Source organism: Lycium barbarum, chromosome 1, assembly GCF_019175385.1.
Source record: "Lycium barbarum isolate Lr01 chromosome 1, ASM1917538v2, whole genome shotgun sequence".
NCBI classification, from domain to species: Eukaryota; Viridiplantae; Streptophyta; class Magnoliopsida; order Solanales; family Solanaceae; genus Lycium; species Lycium barbarum.
In genome coordinates this window covers 150,267,110-150,289,993 of record NC_083337.1, presented here as the reverse complement: position 1 = coordinate 150,289,993, position 22,884 = coordinate 150,267,110, and the positions used below count along the sequence as shown (strand labels likewise).

The following is a 22,884-nucleotide window of genomic DNA, read 5'->3' as shown; positions in this document are numbered from 1 at the left end:
TCCCAACTCTATCTCATCAAAGGTTATTTCACTAGAAACGGCTTGCACATCTTCCATCTGAATTTCTTGATTACTTTCAGCCTCAACATTAGACAAATCAACACCAAACGAGTTGCCCCCCTCGTCTCCGGTAGCAGTTTCAGCATCCCAAAATGCCTGTTCAATATCAGCAATATCTTCACCAACATGAGACTGCATCGATCTTCTTCGTTGGCCAATGGAAGATTGCTCAACATTTTTACGAGACCTGGCTTGTTTAGTTTTCCTTTTAGCAGCAGCACTTTTACGAACAGATCTTGTACTCTTACGTCTACCCTTTTAAACATGACAAGGAGAATCAACATGTCGACGAACATTTTCAGCATCAGGAGCAGTTTTGGATTCAAAATGTAATCCTGCTTTTTGCAGAGCAGAAATCAGCTGATCCATCCGGACCTTCTCCTGCTGTTGATTATTCAAAATCTTATCCAATTCAACATCACAAACATTTTCCAGGAACTGTGAAAATAAACAAATACAACAAAGTGTTAAATTCAAGAGAAAAAAAAACTTTTAGAGGAACAACAGATAGGAACAATGAGAAATACCTCAATGCGACGCTCTAGAGAAGAGCTTTCAGTGGATTTGCCAGCAATATTGGCATCTTCAGATTCACTTCCATCACCACTTGAATTGTCCGGAGATTCATCAACCACCCCTTTAACTCGCTATTGAAATGAAATCCATACAACAATAAATAATAATTACATCTAAACAGAAAAAGAAAACCACATTAAAAGTTGACACGAAAAGTAAAGGGCAATAAACATCATTACCTTTCCTCTCGTGTACTCTTCGGATACAAACAATTTCTTGACATCATTGAAATGTGGAGATTTATTACTGACATACGACAACATCAGAGGTTCACGACAATCGCCAATAATTTCAACATAGTGTCTGCGATAGTCATTGAACCTAGACCAAACCCAAACGCTAAAGCCATAAACAAAACCAACAACACCATAATCAATGGTATGTCTATTTATCCCTTGCTTATATATTGATTTGAAACACCTCAGGAGTTCAGCAAAACACAAAGACCCCCAATTAAACTGCTCAAACAATTCATTGTCTTCTATGTATACAATATGCTGCCACAATACCTTCTTATCAATTCTACCGCCCAATAAAACACGACCAAGAATGTATACCTCTGCTAGCATCACCGCATCAAGGTCATCTTCAACAAGTAATAAAATAGTAACTAATAACTTACAGATGAAATTGAAACCCCAGTAAGAGAAATCAATGAAAAAACTGATAAAGATGATATAGGAAACGTGACAAAGCAACTGCCTTCTTCAGCTTTAAAGTGAACAAACGAAAATAAAAAGTAAATTACATGAAGAGCGGGCAAATATATATTGAACAAAAAAAAACCAAAACAGTTAGTGAAATTTGAATTGAAGTAACTGTTGCAATTATTGACAAAAATACAAAGAGTTTTGCAGTTTTTTTTTTTTTTTTTTTTTTTTTTTTTTAAAAATTAATACATTTTCAATTGGAAGTAAATGTTGCAATACCTATTAGAGATATTGGCAATAAGAGTCGCTTTTTCATTATCTTTTTTTATTTCTAGCGAAAAAAAAACTGTTACTACGAATTTAGAAGTATGCCGGAAGGGGCAGAACTTCTGTTCCCAACGGGCAAACTTATGCCGGAGGCGGCAAGATTATTTGGCTTGACTTTTGCATATTAAGCTCTTTGGATTTCAATTGGATGAGGATACAGCAAGTTTTGCATTTTTTTTAAACCAAAAACAGTTATTCAAATTTAAACTGGAGTAACTGTCGCACTTATTCGAGATGTTTTGGAATAAGAGTCACTTTTTAATTATCTTTCTTATTTTTAGAAAAAACAGTTACTTCCATCTTAGAAGTATACCGGAAGGGGCAGAACATCTGTTCACAAAAATGACAAAAGTATGCTGATTAAGGCAGACTATAATAGAGCACAATTTGAAAAAGTAAAACTTCATTATATGTACAGAAATGAAAGACCAATTTACATATACATCATTCGAAAAAGGGGGAAAACACAATAACATAACACTTGCCGTAAATAACAACAAAAAAATCAATTCACTTTCCTAACTCTTCTGCCGTACAGTATATATCTTCAACAGCAGAACTCAACCGTTTCTCAACTGGAGTATTGCTTGGTGTAAACAAATACCAATTAGGATAACCATCATCTTCTTTGTTTCCATCTTCGCATCTCGGACGTTTTCTACTATCTTCAACAGCAGCTGCTACTTCATTTACATTTTGTGATGCTTCATTAGAAGAAAACACATAATCTCCGCATTGAAAAGCATTATTAATTGCAGAAATTTCTTTAAGTGCTTCTTTTTTTTGCGCGGTCTTCATTTTCTTTCACAAATTCCTTTTCAAACTGAGAAAGAGTTTGAGTTTTATCAGACAGTTGACTTGATGAAGAAACAGCAGCATCACAGAGCATATCGAGCATGGGAGACGTCTCATTTTTTGTAGACCTTGCTTTACAAAGCATATTCTCCATACATTCCTGCAAATCTTTTCCAAAATGTGCATCTAACTTCGCCTCATCATTCACTGAATAACCCAAATCAGGTTGTCTTTTACCAAATGCATAAGCTTTATAAGATTTGTTTTCGCTATGCAGTCGAACTAAACTTTCAACACAATGCATCACATAATCAAATATACTTTCCAAACTGTCAAGTCTAATTTCTAAAAAAGTTCTTTTAACACTTTCAGAAGCTGCTACACATGACTTTGTTTCATCATGTACACGAACTAAGCTATCCATAGCATTAATCGCACCAATAAAAATTTTATCCAATTCTTCGAAACGGCTATCCAAAGACTACAAAACAACGAAAAAAAATTAAACAAAGAAGAAAAGAAAATGAGAATAAACAAATACAACGAATGCAGCATGCAAAGTATACATATCATATTAACAAACTCAAAAATAAAAAAATAAAAAGCCATACCTTTACTTGATTGACAATTGTAGATCGTTCATCATCAAGTTGCTTCTTCACACTAGACAAAACACCCTGTATAACAGATCAATAAAACAACACATTACTTTTGATGTCATTAAATTAATGTTGAACAAGTATGCAGGACCCGACAGAACTGAAGTCTGAAAATGAAAACAGTTTGCCGGTAGGGGCAGAATTCAAATATGAAAGGAGAAATGTATGCCGGAAGGGGCAGATTTTAAGTTTGCAAAACCAAAAAATATGCCTCAAGGGGCATGAACTTTCATTTCCAAAACCAAAACTGTCACAACCCAACCGGAGGGCCGCGATGGGCACCCGGTGCCATCCCACCCGGGCACCCCTTATCATACACTTACACTTACATCTAGGTGAGCCACATATTAGATCATACATTCCCATCCATCAATCATACTAGTCCCATTGGACAACAAATACCTTTATATCATCATTGGCATTTATGCCATATCCATGTATATAAGTCGACAAAGCTAACAAAAGGATATACAAAATATAGGCCGACAAGGCCAAACACATCTAACCACATACGCATGTCTACGAGCCTCTAAGGAGAGTACGTCATATCATATAGGCAGGACAGGACCCCTCTATGCCCATAATTATGTACACAAAAGAATCAATACCCAAAAGCTATAGCTCCAAATGAAATGGAGCTCCGCTATGTAGTCCCTGAAAATGTAGCTATGGATCAAGTCTGTCTCCCTGGGCACCTGCGGGCATGACGCAGCGTCCACAAACAAAAGGACGTCAGTACGAAGAATGTACTGAGTATGTAAAGCATGATCAATACCAATATAGGAGCATAATAAGCAACATAAGAAATAGCATAAGATGGGAGATTGTAGCAACGTCGTCATAAGCACTTACTTGCTTGTCATAGGGACTTTACATTGCTAGCGTGTATTCGTGTACATACATCCATATCCGTATCCATACTCATATCCCTATTCATTTACATTGCGTCCATAATCGTATTGTTATACATAGTCTTATTCGTATTCATATCCGTATCATGTTCGTATTCATACTCATATCTATATCATATACATAACCATATCATACACATAACATTTACATAGCATGCCCGACCATGAAGGTTCGGTGTTTCATACATACTTGGCCAACCAAGGCTCAAGGTTACACATACCTGGCCCTACCAAGGCTTCAGGGTTACATCTACCTGGCCCTACTAAGGCTTCAGGGTTATCCGTACCATCTGCAGAGGTGTGCGCGCGTTACGTAAATAGATACTTATCCTACCCGGCCTCATAAGCTCGGGGTTCCATAATAGTCATACATAGATACACATACATAATAGCTCATAAGCATCTTACTATTATCATCACTATCATTATCCTTATCGTTATCGTCATCGTTCATTACATCTATCCTTAAAGGATTACTCGTCGTGTGAGGAACTTAGTACAATCGTAATACATATCGAGAGTCATAGGCTTAGTAGCTTTCGAAGATAGAATCATTTGGAATACGTCATAGACTTATAGAAGATTTAGATGATTGGCCAAAGAACCATGCCTTATGAAATAAAGGGTTAGCCTTACATACCTTTCCGTTCGACTATTCTATCACTTGCACGTGTTTCTTCAATGCTCACGATTCTACCTTCATTAGAGTGCATACTAACATTAGAGAATTGATAGCTTAGCATTCATGACTAAAGCTAGGGAAAATTGGACAGCATCTCGTTTATTTATACGACTTCCTCCATATCATATATCAACTCCCAAACATCAAAAATAATATTCACAATAGCCTTTATTCACCTACATCATCCTTACTCTCTCATTTCACCCCAATTCATCCATATTCATGGTCATATCACACAATTTCGTTCATTCATATACAAAGTCTATTCCACGTTCTCAATGTTATTTATAACATGATTATAATCATAATGTATCAAGAGTCATAACTCAATCCAAACATTTACTCAAAAGTGACACTATTCCCACATTCATGACCCATTTCCTATTTCCTCATATAAACCAAGTGTTTCAACTTTCAAGTACCTTAAACAACAAGGAAATGTCATAAAACTTACCTTAGATGGTGTAGGAATGAACCTTGGGTGCAAACACTTCACTTGAATTTCTTGCTTTGGATGAACTTTAATGGGTTTCTTACACTTGATTCACTTAGCTTGATGTAGATGATCACTAATATCTCTTGAATTTGTGTGGGAGAAATGTTCTAGAGAGTTCTAGAGAGAAGGAGTGAAATGTGGAAATGAAATAATGAACTTGGTCCCCTTTTTAATAACCCAAAAATCTGATTTGTCGGGATATTATACGGACACTTATACGGTCCGTATAAGTGACCGTGAAATGGAACTTTCATTCACCCGTCTCTGTGACCATTATACGGTCCATTTTACGGGCCGTATAAATTTATACGGTCCGTATAACTGACCATATAATCCCACCAGTGAGCGATCTTCACTGTGATGGTTCTGCGGTCCATTATACGGTCCGTATAATGAGTCGTATAACCCATCAGTCCACTGAACTTGTTCTCGCTATTTCGTTTGATCTCCAATCCTTATGGGATCTTCTCACCACTTGTTTAACACTTCATTAACAATCCAAGGGACGTTATAACTCTTCCCCAAACATCATTAAGCCGTCATCAACTTGTTACTCATAATTCTCGTCTGATACCTATCGTATGACTTGCCCTCTCTTGGCAACTTTCTTGTCTAACATCGGATGTCTTTGAAATCTTACTTAGGGTCATCAAATGTCATTATTTACTTATTGAAATACCATACACTTCGTGCTCTCCGTTAGCCCATTCACTGTGTATCAACGGGAAATTTTTTTCCGAGGTGTAACAAAAACAGAGAAAGACTGCAAAATGTGTTACCTACTAAAATTAGTCTCAAAATGAGAACAGTATGCCGGTAGGGGCAGAACTGAAATATGAAAGGAGAAATGTATGCCGGAAGGGGCAGATTCTACGTTTGCAAAACCAAAAAGTATGCCTCAGGGGGCATAAACTTTAATTTTCATAACCAAAACAGAAAAGACTACAAAAATGTCTCCTACTAAAATACTCTACCACAAGGCCTCTAACTCAGAATTCAGTTAAACAACCAAAAACACAAAAGGCAAAGTACAACTTACATCAACTATCTGAGAAGTAACTTGAGATGGCAAAACCGCACGGGAAGAACAAGGGCCTGAATCATCAGGAAATTTAAGTGCAACTGGATAATCCAGCATCTCTTGTTCCGTACCAACAACAACAGCATGGACAATAAATTTCTTGAATCTCTATAACACAATATAAACACATCAATTAGACAAAAACACAAAAAATAACAAGAGGGAAAAAGAACCAAGAAAAAGAAGCATCAACAAAAGGGAAACACATAGTTTTTCAGCATGGAAGAAATTATCAGTAATAACTTTATAATCAACTTGCTTTGAAGGACCCCAAGACAACATACGAGGAGACTTCAGACCATGAAAACTTGAAAACCCTCGAAAGATAGGGAAAGCCTCCAACAGCCACACATTTAAAGCGTAAGGGAAACCACTAATCATATAACGTGTAGATGGTATGCTCTTGAAAGTCTTCACACAACCACGAATCGACCGTACCAACCAATTAAAACTAAGAGAACCCCAAGGATAAGACACTCGAAGACTGTCATCATCAATTATCTTCATTAGATGACCTTTAACAACACATTTCTTGTTACGACCCAACAAAATCCTCTCCATTATATAGACCTCAGCAAGTCTAACAGGATCACTAGATCTTTCCCAAAAACCACCAGTATGATTACTTGACTTGATCTGTAAGAAACTCTTGAGATCACACAACCTTATTCTATCCTGATTTGGAAAATAAAGTCTCAACAATCTATTTGGTCTGCTTGACACAACACTAAAATCGCCAACACAAGAATCCAAACCAATAATAAGACGGAAAGACTCGGAATCAAATACACACACGCGATCAAATATCTTAAACTTTAACGCACTATCATTACTAGATGAAAGTTGCGATAAGATCAAGCAATGGAAAATACTATCACTCAGGTAGACATCAACCAAATCCATAAACTGTCCAAACACACCCTTTTTCAACAAGTCCAATTGAGAGACACTCAAAAAGGACAAAATCAAACTCCGAAAATGAAAATCACCACTCCACATGCCACCTCTTTCAACCCAGTGTTCAAACTTAACCAAGGGATTGTAACAGCCCAGGCCACCGCTTGTAGAAATTGTCCGCTTTGGAGCCTTCGCCCCTCATGGTTTTAAAACGCGTCTACAAGGAAGAGGTATCCAAGCACTTATAAATCACTCTTCGTTCTCCTCCGCAACCGATGTGGGATTCGCCTAAACCGATGTGAGATTCGCCTAATTACTATGTCCCATGAGCATACATTCAGATTCAGTGTATTTTATGTATTGCTCGTCCGGGTAAGATGGGGGTAAATAATGCCCTCTCCGTAAAATGGGTAAGACATAGATAAATACGTACTATGTCCCGTGAGCATAGATTCAGATTTAGAGTATTTCATGTTCTGCTTGGTTGTGCATCATGATTTTAGCTTTAGCTTCAGTGTTTGTATATATTTAATATACTTGTACTGTGTAATTGCTTTTATGCATTATCACGGATTTCAAAGACTTGCCCTAGGGGTAAGCTGAGAGTGTCGATGATCTTGCGGGGTCTTTTAGACTCACACTTGTTGATGTTGTATGTGCGCAGGTGTGGTTAACGGTGACCAGGTAGCCGATACTTGATTCATTCCAGCTTTGTTCAGTCCAGTTCAGTAGAGGTGAGCCACCATTAGATCATGGCGGTCTCTTCTTCTTTAGTTGACTTAGTAGTATTCCGAGCTACGTCTCGTACTTTTATATTCAGACTAGCAGTTCCATGACTTAGACATTTTTATGGGGTTTATGGGCAAGACTCAGTATTTGTATTTCGCTTCCGCACTTTTCTTTATATTATGAGACTTTGCGTATTATTCATTTTATTCGTTAATTTTCGTATGATTTGCTTAGAGGGTTCGCCTTATGGGTAGAAGCTCGTCAAGTGCCCGGTCACGGCCTGAGTGTCAGATTTGGGTCGTGACAAACTTGGTATCAGAGCCGGTGTCGGGCCGGTGGTGGGGCAAACCCGGTAGTGGGGCAAACCTCAGCGAGGACGCTGAGTCCCAAGGGGGGGTGAGTGTAAGGCTTGCCTTAGGCGAATCCCATATTGGTTTAGGCGAATCGCACATCGGTTTGGGGAGGAGAACGAAGAGTGCTTTATAAGTGCTTGGATACCTCTCCCTTGTAGATGCGTTTTAAAACTGTGAGGGGCGAAGACTCCAAAGCGGACAATTTCTACAAGCGGTGGCCTGGGCTGTTACAGGGATGTTCCTCCTATAAAAGAAAAATTAATGTCAATAGAAACCAAGAATTTACATAAGAATAAACCAAAAATGAAAATGAAAATAATTAACATATACCATAATAAAAAATCAGCCCCTAGACTGGTACACAAATACCCGCATAATAGAAGAAAGAACCAAAACACATAAGATTGCATAAAAAGCCAACATTATTAACAAAACAACACCAAAAACACATAAGATTACATAAAAACCAAACTTATTAACAAGACAACACCAAAAAACCAAGACACACATAAATTAACTTAATTCACGAAGTTATGCCAGAACAGGCATAACTTTATGCCGGAACCGGCATAACTTCAGTTTCAAAAACCAAGAACTCTGCCGGACCCGACATATGTTGCCTCAGACAAACACAGTCTTCATGAAAACACAGGTAACTAAACAAAAACAAACACCAAAAATCATAAACTAAAGTTTATAATCAGGAAAACATGTAAACTTTCATAAAAACCAACATTATTAACAAAAAAAAAACACCAAAAAATCAAAACACATACAAACTAACTTAAATCACGAAATTATGACGGAATAGGCATAAATTCAGTTTCGAAAAACAAAAATTTTGCTGGAACAAGCATATGCCGCCTCGCACAAACAAATTCTTCACAAAAACCAGATTATTAAACAAAAACAACATCAACAACATAAAACAGTTGTTCACAGGCAAAACTTCAAAGATTCAACAAAGAGAAAACCAAAACGCATATCAAAATCAACTAAAACATATTACGACATTCATAATACGACATTCAAAAAACCAAAATATATACATGGGGAACGAAACTAAAGTTCAAAAAATCATACAGACACTTTAACAAAACACTATAATTTTAAATCAAAAAGGATAAATTAAATATAAAAAATGACGAAGACAAAGATATCAATTCCACAAACAACAATTTAACATAAAAACAAATATTGAAATGAGCAAAAGATCCAAATTCGTACCTAAATTTTAGAACAGATAAGACAGACACAAAACAGAGGAGGAACGAAGAAGTAAAAAAAGAAAAGAAAAGGGCAAATGACGAAATAGAAAGGGTTTTAATGGGGTAAGGGTAATTTCATCAAAAAACTTTCATTAAACAGGTAGCAGGGGCAAAAATTGAAGAAGACATAAATGAGGGGCAAAATATAAAGACCAGCCCAAAAGAAGGGCACTCCGCGCAAAAAAAAAAAGTTATATATATGCTAGAAGCAAGTACCTGTTAGAGTAATTGAGGACAAGGCCCAACTCTCAACTAATGTTGTTACTTAAAGGCCCAGTCCGGATAACCCGACCCAAGTAGTTCATTTTAATGATTTGTAATTTTAGTTTCCTTTATTCATTGTAAATATATAAACACGTGTAATACTCAGATGAGGACATATATTTTTGCAAAAATGCAATAATATCTCGTTCTTCACATATTTTCTCTCTCTAGAAACTAGGGTTCTCTTCGAGATATTTCAATGGCGATATATTCTATCAGATCTTAACATGGTATCAGAGCAACGGTATCATATAGAGCTCGTCTTCCTAGTCATTCTGGTGTTACCCATGAGTGATATCTCTGGTGAAGTTTTTCGACGAGTTTTCCGGCGATATTGTTGAGGGTTTCATGTTTTTTTTTTGTTATTAATTTTCTGCTTCCACACATTCACATTCAAATTTTCCGATGATTCATGTTTTCCGGTGAGATTTGGTATGTTTCAAGGCTCTTACTTCTTCAAGTATTGAAGAAGCACGGTACAACTCTCGTATTACCCTCATCCTCGCCTATATCTCGTTAGATTTTGTAGTGATTCGTCTATTATTGCTAGATTTGAAATTGTCTGCTAGTTTTGGGGTTTTGTTACTTGAAAATGAGTCCGGCTAACACAAATGCTACTGCTACGGCCTCGATTGATACTAGTTCTGATGGTTTTACACCTTTTTCTGTGGATCCTTCGCATCCGTTTTACATACACCCTTCTGATAAACCTAATACTCCTCTTGTATCTCCTCCATTCGATGGGAGTGGTTTGTGGCCTGGAAAACAAACATGTTGGTTGCCTTATCTGCTAAAAATAAATTAGGAGTGGTAACTGGTAAAAACCCTAAACCAGATAAGCATTCTCCTTATTATTTTGCGTGGGAGAGATGCAATGATATGCTTATTGCCTGGTTAACTAATTCACTATCTAGAAACATTGCCCTTAGCCTTCTAGGTCACACCTCTATCACAGACCTCTGGACAGACCTGAATGAGAGATTTGGTCAGTCCAATGGCTCCAAGTATATTCAAATTCAACGTGAAATTAGTGGTACAAATTAGGGGTCATCAGACATAGCCACCTATTTTACTAGAATGAGAAGCTTGTGGGATGAACTGCATACTGCATATGTGGGACCTACCTGCACTTGTGGAGCTTTGCCAAAATTATTAGAAGAGAAACAGTTGTTTCAATTCTTGAGTGGACTTAATGAATCATATTCATCATGAAAAACCAACATACTCATGATGAATCCTTACCCTTCCCTAAGCAAGGCTTATTCCATGTTGCAACATGATGAACATCAGAGAGAACATTCTCACACTCTTAATTTTTCTGGGGATTCCACTGCCTTTTATGCCACAACTTCTTCTCATGGAAAGGGATTATAATAAAAGGGTTCAATTTGATTCAAAAAAGGGTACAAATTACTTAATCCAATTACTTTTACTGTGTTTATTCTAGGGATGTCAAGTTTTATGAACATGTTTTCCTTTATCATTCTCCATCCACAAATTCTCTAGTTGCTTCTGCACAAGTACCACCTTTTCCCTTTGTTGACTTACCCTTATCTCTCCATCTGTACCTTCATTTTCTACACCTATGTCTCCTCCTCTCATTTTTGAACCCAACTCTCAACCCATTTCCCATCACCCTTCAACAAACACACATTTCACTTCTGCACCATCACCTGTTCTCTCCACTTCTGTTCGTCCACCTATTTCCTCCACTTCTGTTCCTACACCTTCTGTTGCTTCCCTTAATCCTCCCTTTACTTCCATTCCTACAAGATAGTCTTCAAGACAATTATAGACTCTCTTACCGGGATGATTACATTTGTCACTCAGCCATCACTCATGTACCTTTGTCTGTGAATTCAAAAGTTTCTCATGCTGACATACACATGAATGAGCCTCAATATTATCAGCTTGCTGTTTCTAACCCTACCTGGCAAGAAGCAATGTTACTTGAGTTTAAGGCTTTAGAAGCCAACCAGACTTGGGACATTGTACCTTTTCCTTATCATAAAAAGGCTATACCATGTAAATGGGTTTACCATATAAAATAAAGATCTGATGGTACTATTGAGAGATACAAGGCTGGACTAGTTATTAGAGGTGGCACTAAAAAAGATGGAATTGATTATAATGAGACCTTCTCCCCCTGTTGTTAAGCTTACCACTATTAAGTGTCTCCTTTCATTGGTTGTTAAGAGAGGTTGGATTGTTTTCCAACTTGATGTGAATAATGCCTTTTTACATGGTACACTTGATGAGGAAGTTTATATGAAGCTTCCACCTAGTTTAGTTGTATCAGATTCCCACTCTTCCTCGACCCCTTTAGTTTGCAAACTTAAAAAGTCTTTGTATGGGCTAAAACAAACCCCTAGACAATGGGTTTCAAGGTTATCTGAGGCATTTCTCTCAAGGGGATATGTCTCAAGCAAGAATGATTACTCACTTTTTACAAAAACTACTACTGGTCTTTTATCTCTTTTGGTTGTGTATGTAGATAACATCCTACTTACTGGGGATGACATCTCTGAATTGAATTCTCTTAAGAAATTTCTGGATGATCAATTTAAGATCAAGGACCTCAGTACTATTCACTATTTTTCGGGACTTGAAATTTCAACCCATGATCAGGGCTATGTCATGAACCATGCTTAGTATACCTCTGATTTATTTGTTGAATTCAAGTGTAATCATTTTAGTCCTGTTGTCACACCTTTAGATCCTTTTGTCAAGTTACTTGTTGATATGGGTGCTCCTGAGGCTGATGCAAACCTTTATAGGAGACTTGTTGGCAAACTCAATTTTTTACAACATACTAGACCAGATGTTGCATTCTCAGTCCAACATCTCAGTCAATTTTTACAAAAGCCTCAGATTCCTCATTTTATGGCTGGAATTCATGTGTTAAGGTATCTAATGAATAATCCAGCTCAAGCCATCCTTCTGTCTAATTCAAATGATTTTTCCCTCTCAGCTTATTCTGATTCTGACTTGGCAGCTTGTGCCAACTCTGGAAAATCAGTTACTGGTTTTTATATCACTCTTGGAGGCAGTCCCATATCTTGGAAAAGCAAAAAGCAGCCTACCATTTATTTATCCTCTGCTGAAAGAGAGTACAGGGCACTTAGAAAAGTGGTTGCTGAAGTATCTTGGCTAAAAAGACTGCTTGCTGATCTGGGCTTGGTCATTTCTGCCCCAATTCCTATACTTTGTGACAGCCAAGCAGCTCTCCATATTGCTAAGAATCCAATTTTCCATGAACGTACAAAGCACATCGAAGTTGATTGTCATTTTGTTCGAGATTGTTTGCTTGATGGTCTGATTTCTCTTCATTATGTTTCCTCTGAATCTCAGTTGGCTGATATATTCACCAAGTCTTTATCTGGAACTGTTCATCATCTTTTGTTATCCAAGCTGGCAGTGTACTCCCCTTCCAGCTTAAGGGAGGGTCTTAGAGTAATTGCGGACAAGGCCCAAATCTCAACTGATGTTGTTAGTTAAGGCCCAGCCCGGATGACCCAGCCCAAGTAGTTCATTTTAATGATTTCTAATTTTATGATAGAAACCTAATTGAAACTCTAAGAAATTCAAAAACAACAAAAAAGAAAATAAAAGGATAGATGAAGAATTGGGGTGAGAAGACGAGACGATAGGAGTTAGACCCACTTAGTAATGGATTCTATAGGCAAATTTAGTTATTCTAAACCTAAACCCTCCTAGTTAGAATCCAACCAGGGAACCTAAACTATTTGAATTCAATGAATTACCCAAATGAAATCCACAAATGAGCAACACATTATGAATCCAATGGAAATGCAATTCAATTAGCAACTAAGAAATCACACTTAGAAGCAACCAAACAATCTATATTAAGATAACTAAACAATCTCACAGAATGAGTTTTTTTATCAATATTCAAGCTAAGTGTAAATGAAGACTAAGGGGTCTATTTATACTAAAGCTTATTACAACAAAGGCCCAAAAGTGGCACTTTGCGCAAATAATCCCCACATGAGGCCTTCATTCCATATGTCCAATTGACTTGAAATTATAGCCCCAAATTGTTTTCTTAGCCTTGAATTGCGTCCTTAGCCATGAGTTGCAACCTTTAGCCATAATTTGCACTTCTAGCCCTCTTGCACTTCTAGCCACTTTGTGTAGTAGCCTTCTCCATCTCTTCCCAAGCTATCTTCCAAGCGCCATATGCTATCTTATGTGGGTCCACAAGAGGCTCCAACATCCTTCTTAGCATCCTTGAGCCAATTGTGCCATTTATGCCCTTTAGGATCATATCATCCACCCCTTCTTGCAAAGGATTCGTCCTCGAATCCAAACCTTACAAAAACAAAGGAAAGATAGACGAAAACATATTCCTCAAGGCATAAGGATTAGCACACAAAGCAATAATCACATTTTCATACCAAAGACGCACAAACTTGTGGTACAACCAAGCATCAATAAGGATCACTACTAAAATTTCCACACATAGGGTACCAAGAAGTTGGTCCCTCCAAAGATCATGAAATGAGGACAAAGTATCCTCAATCACAAATGTTTTCAATACCAAGTCATGACAAGGGGAGGTAATAACGGGATTAAAGACTAAAACATTTCCCAACCCATTTAGCATGCTCTCACTATCCATCATGAAATCAAGTAGTGGCACCAAGCAAGACTCACGTAAACGAAGATGGTAAAGAATTGAACCACATAAAATGACCTCCTCAACCATAGTGTTATAATCCCTTAAGAGGAGGTGTCCATCACAAAGAAAAGGGTCATCTTGCCATGGCGGTTTCCCATAGAACTTGAGATGTCCACATATGACTACATTCTTTCCAACCCAAGACATATAATTGTGCATATCACTATTAACAATCATGTCACTATCAAACAAAACATTATCCTTAAAAAGAGAATATGCAACTAAAAGATGGAAATTAAGGCAAGCAAATCCACGCTCTAAAGGAACAATAGAAGCACAAGTATCAACACTAGGTGGACGCAAATTGATCTTGCAAGAAGACTCAATTCGGTCATCATAAGGATCAACTAGTGTGTGAGTACTCTTAACAAGGACATCATCATTAATTAGCTACAACCCACCATGTTAAAAAAAATACAAAACTTTATCCTTCTCACTTGGTCATTAGTCACAACATGTTCTCCCAAATGAATTAGAGTGTAAGGATTAGCTTTGCTACCTTGTAGCTCATGTTCATAACCTTTGTCACCTTGGTCAAGTCCCTTGCATTGGCTTTCCTCTTCGGAGGAAGTTTGAAAAACTTCACCTTCCAAAGGAACTTGATAAATTTCAGAGGAGGTGTCCTTTGGATGATCATCCTCATGAGTACCTACAAAAGAAACAAGACAACTAAAAGAAGTATAAAGGTTAGAAGGGTTAGCATGAGTCGGTGACAACTCTCTTAAATCACTACACATAACCTCTCCACCCAACATGCCCTTCGAACAAAAGCTTGATTTGGAAACCATACACTTTTTTCCCTTCTCTTGAGTTGAACCTTGTCCTCCTTGAGCAACCAAGGTCTCCTTTTCACTCACCTCCGTCCCCCCCTTTTGAACCCTCTCACGGATTTCCTTCATGATTCTATAGTCTTCACTCACTGCGTAAGAAGTTAATGGAGCAAGGGTGAATTTCTTACCATCCAACACAAACGGGTACTTGTTGGATCTTCCACTATGTTGAGCATCTCTTTCAAATTGCCAAGGTCTCCCAAGCAAAAAATGACACGCTTGCATTGGTACCACATCACATAATATTTCATCTTGATACCTACTAATACTAAACTTGATAACGGCTTGCTTGGTTACCTTCATTTCACCACACTCATTGAACCATTGGAGCTTGTAGGGACTAGGGTGTTTCCTTGTGGGGAATTTCATATTCTCAACCAAGAATTGGCTCACCGCATTGGTACAACTCCGACCATCAATTATCAATGAACACACCTTGTCCACTATCTTACATCTAGCATGGAATAAGCTCTCCCTTTGGTCACTCTCCTCCCTAACTAATGCCCTCATGGCTCTTCTAGCTACAATAGTAAAGTTTAGCCTCTCCTCTATTCGCTCTTCTACAACACTCTCGGATTCACCCTCATTATCACTCTTTTCGCCCTCATTATCATTACCAACCCCGCCCTCATCTTCCTCATCGGTTTGGTACCCATCTCGTAAGACCATAATTGCTCTTCTATTGGGACATTCACTTCGAATATGTTCTCTACCTTGGCATTTGAAACATTGAATGGTAGATGGACGAGGGAAGTTAGGTTTAGCATTGTTACATCCTTTGACTTGGTCATGTCTTCTAGCTTGGTAGTCAAACTTGGCTTAAGGAGTGGGAGTAGTGATCTTGGGCTTCTCCCAAGTAGACGTCTTCCACTTCTCTTTCCCTTGGTTCCAAGTTGAAGATGGAGTGCTCTTGGCTTTGTAAGCCTTTTCATCTTTCAAATCTGCTTCAACCTTGGAAGGATCATGAAAAGCTTCCTCTAAGCTATTATAAGTTTGTAGCTTCATGGGTTTGGAACTCTCCCGACTTAAGTTGGCCACAAATCTTATGAGAGTGTAATTCAAGCGCTTCTCAATCTTGGACTTCATCTTCAAGTTTTCGAACTCATCAAAGTACTCCTCAACACTCTTGGAGCCTTGCTTCAACATGTATACCTTCTTGAGTACATCTTGATAGTAAGTTGGAGGTAGATACCTCGCTTCCATGAGCTCAATCAACTCATCCCAAATAGGAATGTCGAAAATTTGACGTTGAGCTCTATCTCGCTTCTTGGATTCCCACCAAGTAGATGCATATCCCTCAAATTGGGTGAGGACATGCCTTGTCTTTAAAGCTTCCGACACATTGTTGGTGAGGAATATCCACTCACTTTGCAACTTCCACTCAAGGAACTCTTCCGAGTCACTACTTCCTTTGAATCTAGGAAGTGTTACCTTGATGGTATTCAAGTTTCGATCATTGTCTCCACGTGCTTCATTTCCTTGCCATCTCCCACGGTCTTCATGACCTTGGAACCTCGCTTCATGGCCTTGGAACCTTGCGAAACCTCCTTGCCTTCCTCTACCCCGGTTGTTCATCTCTCCACGCCTTCCTTCTTGCCTTGGTTCATCCCACCACATCTCTCGAAGTTGTTGATGAATCACGTAACCAATCAAATTCACACGGTTGCTTATACTTTGTGGAAGAATGGATTCTTATGTCGATGAAAGAAGAAAGACTCAAAAACAAATGTACTTGAATCAAGAAATTGTCAACGAAGTTAAAAAGAGAAAAGATAGAAGGAAATTGGCACGAAATGAAATTCGGACGCAAGAACTAATTAGCAACTAATAAGATCGATTACTAGTTGTTAAATAGTTGTAAGAATCAAAGAAAAGAAGTTAAGAAAGAATCAAACTGTTTTTGACACTTAGAATTTTTTTTCTGATGGTCGTGTGCTGGCTGTGCGTCGCGTAAGCAGCGCACAAAACACCCCTCTCTGAATCTAACACTTAGAAAAAAAATTGGAATTTTCTGAGTCGTGCGTCACGGAACCAGCGCACAAAATACCCCTCTCTGAATACGTGCAACACGCGCCCTGCAGAGAATTAGAAAAAGTCGAAAAAATTTGCCCACATACGATGGTCGTGCGACGCACGTGCAACGAGTGATCGCCTTGTGCGTTGTCCGTGCGACGCGTGGCCAAAGCACGCGCACCTGTACTTTATTTTCTCAAACTTTGTGCTGATTATTCTGATTTTTATGCTGTGTGATCCCTCCAAACTTAGTATTTTCCCTTTTTGGACCTGTTTAACACCTTCTGACCCTCTGACTAAAATTTTGAAGATCAAACACCCTTCTTAGGTCACCTTCTTCCTTTGAAGATATGAACAACCTCAAGAACACAAGAACAATTCAAAAATTTAACTGCCCTCAATTCAACTCAAAATTCGCTCAAATTTCGAATCTAAGCTCCCTTTGATATGGAGAACAAAGCCCACTAGGTAAGCCTTCAATTTCAACCGAATCACAAGACCCACTTTTCAATTTCTTGAGTTCTTCAAAGCTTCCAAGCTCAACAATGGTGATTCACTCCAAACTTAACCAAATCACTTGCAACTCCAGATTTAGAGGTTGTTGATAGTAACAAACTCAATTCTAAACTCAAATCCAACTACAAAACAACATAACCATGATTTTCGTTTTTTTTTTTTTTTACTTTTCTAGATCAAGGATTGAAGAATCAATAGAATGATCCCTCTACCTTGCTCTGGTACCAAATGATAGAAACCTAATTGAAACTCTAAGAAATTCAAAAACAACAAAAAGGAAAATAAAGGGATAGATGAAGAATTGGGGTGAGAAGATGAGACGATAGGAGTTAGACCCACTTAGTAATGGATTCTATAGGCAAATTTAGGTATTCTAAACCTAAACCCTCCTAATTGGAATTCAACCAAAGAACCTAAACTATTTGAATTCAATGAATTACCCAAATGAAATCCACAAATGAGCAACACACTATGAATCCAATGGAAATGCAATTCAATTAGCAACTAAGAAATCACACTTAAAAGCAACCAAACAATCTATATTAAGATAACTAAACAATCTCTCAAAATGAGTTTTTCATCAATATTCAAGCTAAGTGTAAATGAAGACTAAGGGGTCTATTTATACTAAAGCTTATTACAACAAAGGCCCAAAAGTGGCACTTTGCGCAAATAACCCCCACATGAGGCCTTCATTCCACATGTCCAATTGACTTGCAATTATAGCCTCAAATTGCATTCTTAGCCTTGAATTGCATCCTTAGCCATGAATTGCAATCTTTAGCCATAATTTGCACTTCTAGCCCTCTTGCACTTCTAGCCACTTTGTGTAGTAGCCTTCTCCATCTCTTCCCAAGCTATCTTCCAAGCGCCATATGCTATCTTATGTGGATCCACAAGAGGCTCCAACATCCTTCTTAGCATCCTTGAGCCAATTGTGTCATTTATGCCCTTTAGGATCATATCATTTTAGTTTCCTTTATTCATTGTAATATATAAACACATGTAATACTCAGATGAGGACATATATTTTTGCAGAAATTCAATAATATCTCTTCTTCTTCACATATATTCTCTCTCTAGAAACTAAGGTTCTCTTTGAGCTATTTCAATGGCGATCTGTTCTATCAGATCTTAACAGTATATGTGCGAAGCCCAATAAAAAGTAGTTAAGAAGATAAGCTTGCTTGAACTTTAAACACCATTTGTGATATGAATATATACATCGACAGGTCGACTCAAGAAGATATGTATATTGTTCAAGGTTTGTTAGCAAAAGCTCATACAGCTTGATGATAGGAAAAGGTTTATAAGTCAGCAAGCAAAATATTAGTAAGTAAGCAAAAGTTGCAATAATAAAGCCAAATACCAAAGACTTAAGTGCTGGTTGTTCTTACAATAATATCTTTCCATAAGATGAATAAATCCTACCATACACTCAGTAACAAAAATTCTGCTATATATGCTCATCAGTCATCACTATAAAACGTTGTTTACACCAGATGCCTAATAAACCAAGATACGAGAAATTCAAAAATTGTACCGTAGTAGAGTTCCCTTAAAAAATATCCCATTCCACAAACCCCTTGCAATGTTGACTGGTATTCTTCTAAATGCTTTTCGGTTTAATTCTTCATAGACTTGCATTCCTCCTCGTTGTAAAGCAGGTCTTTTGAGAGTTGCACATTCATCTAACTCAATCTAAAAGTATGTTTAACTATTCACAACTGACTTGCAACTGCACGAATGGTACTCCTAAATCCTTCTATCAGCAATCCATTAAGTTAAATCAGCCTCCTTTTTAGTCTACTTACCACAATATGCATTTCAAAGCATAAAACTTATGAACATCATAGGTAACACATTACTCCCATAGTAGAAATCACTAAATTGTGAGCTCAAAAATAGAATAGAATAGAATAGTATAATACCTCAACATCAACTAAATTCATTTATCTGATAAAATTGTTTCCTTAAGCTATGATCCTGCTTTCCCGTTGTCATTCCTCAAGAATAATATACCAATGTTCCTGTGAAATCAGTAATTATTCATTAACCTCTTTCCATACATTATAACTTTAATATCCGAATCAACGAAATTTCCTGTCCATCCATTAAGTAAAATTACGTACCCACAGAAACTTCTTATAGTTTTTACCTAGGAAGTATAAAGGTCATCCCTCACCTATCAAATAGCTCATCTACAAATCCCTTAATGTAGACATTTTACATATCTTTAATAAAAGACCTCGCCTAGCGAACTGTTCAGTTTGGAAAGTACTAAATGTTTGATAAAATTAGAGTTGAATAAACCATATCGATGTCAGCAATATCCAGATCATGGGCACTACAACAGTACACATCATTATCAGCAGACTAATAAGATGATAAGATGATCTGAATTAGGACAAAACAACTTACTAATAAAAAAGAAGACTTGCGACCTCAATAAAGAAAGTTCACCCTAACTCGCTGCAAGCTAGAATTAAACTACATGCTTGAGTATTTCAAAAAGGATACAGAGCCACTTCTAAAGGACCAACACCCATGTCGAAAGTAAGAATACTCAACTGTTGAACTACATATGCAATTACAACAACAACATATGCAATTCCCTAATAATAATTCTAGGTAGTCATTTTTTACTTTCTTTACCAGCTTAAGCACATAAATTTGCAACTAAATTCATGATTTACATTGCTCATAATTGACAGTTGCTAAAATGATTTATTTGTCAGCAAACAGAGCCATAAGGCCGTGTATTGTTTCAGCTGAAAAATATAAGTCTCAGATGCATCATGCACTCAAAAAGAAAAGAAAATAAATACAAATTATTTTTCAATAACATGATACACTAAAGTAAACAATTGTCTAATCAAACATTAGCTTAAGCTCAATATTTAGCGATTAATTAGATATTTAAATGGAACAGAAAGAAAGGAACTATTTAAGAAATAATAGAACGAATCATACTTTTACCACTAAACTATACCCGCTACAATTTGATTATTGTATACAAATGCAACTCAATATTTAGCGATTAGTTAGATACATAAATGGAACAGAAAGAAGGAACTTTATTTTATTCTTATACGAACATTATCAATACAACTTCAAGAAGATCTGCTAGGAACAAAAGTAGGTCGAACAACTAATGGAATTAATTTTTGCAACTTAGTTGGTAGAAATTAAAAGTAGAGCAACTTAGATAATATGCAAAAAATTTGACACATTAGACGTAGCTTCTTCAACCTATTTTTGTGCAAATTCTTTAGTTACCATAATCGTAAGCCTTAAAGGTAATCAAACTCTAGCTACGTATTATGGCAGATGTCTAGTTGTTGGCTACTTGGCTTATATAAAGTCTTTATATTTAGAGTGTATTCAGAATTCAACCTTATCTCTACGTTTGTTCTATACGTGCCTACGAAAACTGAAAGTGATGCCGGGTCAAATCATTCAAATGACTTAATCAGACACCTCCGTTAAAGCAATTCGCATTTGCTGCTCTTTGCACGGCTCTACGAATGCTTTTTTTTACAAACGTAAAAAAATCTTGATGCAATCATACTTTTTTGGTATGACATAAAACATCTCATACGGAGATCAAGGAATAGCATTCTATACATCAATTTAAAAGCAATAAGATAGCTTGGAATTAAAACAGCTTTTGACTCTTCAACAAAGAGAAGGCAAGAATGTCGTTTGAATCGCTACTTTAATTTCACCTAGATAAGTTGATCCCCTGACCATTGTAGACAGCATTTGTTACAAAGAAATTTCACCATCTCACATAAAAGTGTACACTGATATTTCAGGAAAAGGCTCGCCTTGCACTTGTGTTTCAGGAAATCTCTGTGGCCCCAAAGCGTCGGACGAACTCAAAATTTCAAGAGTAACATCAATAGAAGTTGTTCATCTCCAGCTATGAAATTGGTTGGATGTGGATCCAAAGAAGACGTCGTAGGGGTCTTCAATAAGTGAACAACAGAACTAAATGGATAAGAAAGAAGAAAGAGAACAAAAAAAAAAATAGTAAATTAATTGAGACAAATTAAGAAAGGTGAAACAGAGGAATGAGAAAACAGATGAACTTTCAAATGTTCCTACCTCGTTAACCATGCTAATTGTCGTTCCTCGAATCTCACCTTTGAAAGGTCGAAATACAACACATTTGACACTTCAAAGGAAAAGTAACGAAATCAGCTCCATCACGAATTAGACTTTTACCAGCATGTTCAATCCCAATCATGCCATTTCAATTGTTTGGTCCATTTCTGAGGTTAAAATCCCAATTTCAAATCCTAGGTTAGAGTATTAAATTCCTTAATGAAAATAAAGGAAACCAAATTAGGAACAATTAATGACATGCATGACTAATTTCTTGCTAGAAATTTCATCAAGGAGAATCGAAACTGTCATATGCCCACCAAATCCTCATTGCCAACAAAGAAACAGCAGCCAAACAACGAAAGATCACCAAAATAGAGAGGTCAAACCAAGTGATAAATAAAACAAAAATGGACCAATTCTGAAAGAGTGAAGGACCCATAATCTAATTACTGGCAAAAAATGCAAGAAACAAAGAGAGAGTGCGGGAAAAACTCACCAAATCGAAGAGGTTTATTGAAAGAGTAAAGAGCAGAGGAGAAGAAAATGTGAAAAGTAGTGAAGTGAATAAGGCATCAATCTTCTACATGAATGAAGACAGATAGGCTACACGTGTGCTGCATTACTGAATACATGTGTTTGTAGGGAAGTTAAAATTACTAATTTACCCCTGACGAACACCATATTTTTCATGGATGCCCATGTTCATACGAATAAGAGTAACCAGTGTTGTCTCGCCCTTGCTAAGTCCGGGGCCAACTCAACGTATATTTGTAGATATTTTATAATTTTTTTACTCTTACTTTTTTATTTGTGATATTTTCTAAATATTTCTAAAATATTAAAGTATAAAAAGGTATCTGAAAGTTAAAGGAGAACATTTTCTTCGTTTATACATTATATTTTTAAATAAAAATAAACAAATGCATGCATAAAAGCTCTTCTAATTTCTATTTTACTAAATT

At 37.0% G+C, this 22,884-nt stretch overlaps 1 long non-coding RNA gene across 6 annotated transcripts; it reads right to left on the bottom strand.

The window, feature by feature from the left end:
* Positions 1–18,321: 18,321 nt before the first annotated feature.
* Positions 18,322–22,572, bottom strand: LOC132643880 (uncharacterized). 6 transcript variants are annotated; one of them, XR_009583790.1, is made up of 4 exons: positions 22,419–22,572; positions 21,920–22,113; positions 19,353–21,802; positions 18,322–18,760 (listed from the first exon to the last, which is right to left on the bottom strand). It is a non-coding gene; the product is annotated as an uncharacterized LOC132643880 (long non-coding RNA). The 6 variants fall into 6 exon arrangements; XR_009583793.1 differs by having other exon boundaries at positions 19,741–21,802; positions 22,419–22,570; XR_009583792.1 differs by lacking the exon at positions 18,322–18,760 and having other exon boundaries at positions 18,767–19,615; positions 19,741–21,802; positions 22,419–22,570.
* Positions 22,573–22,884: the final 312 nt, after the last annotated feature.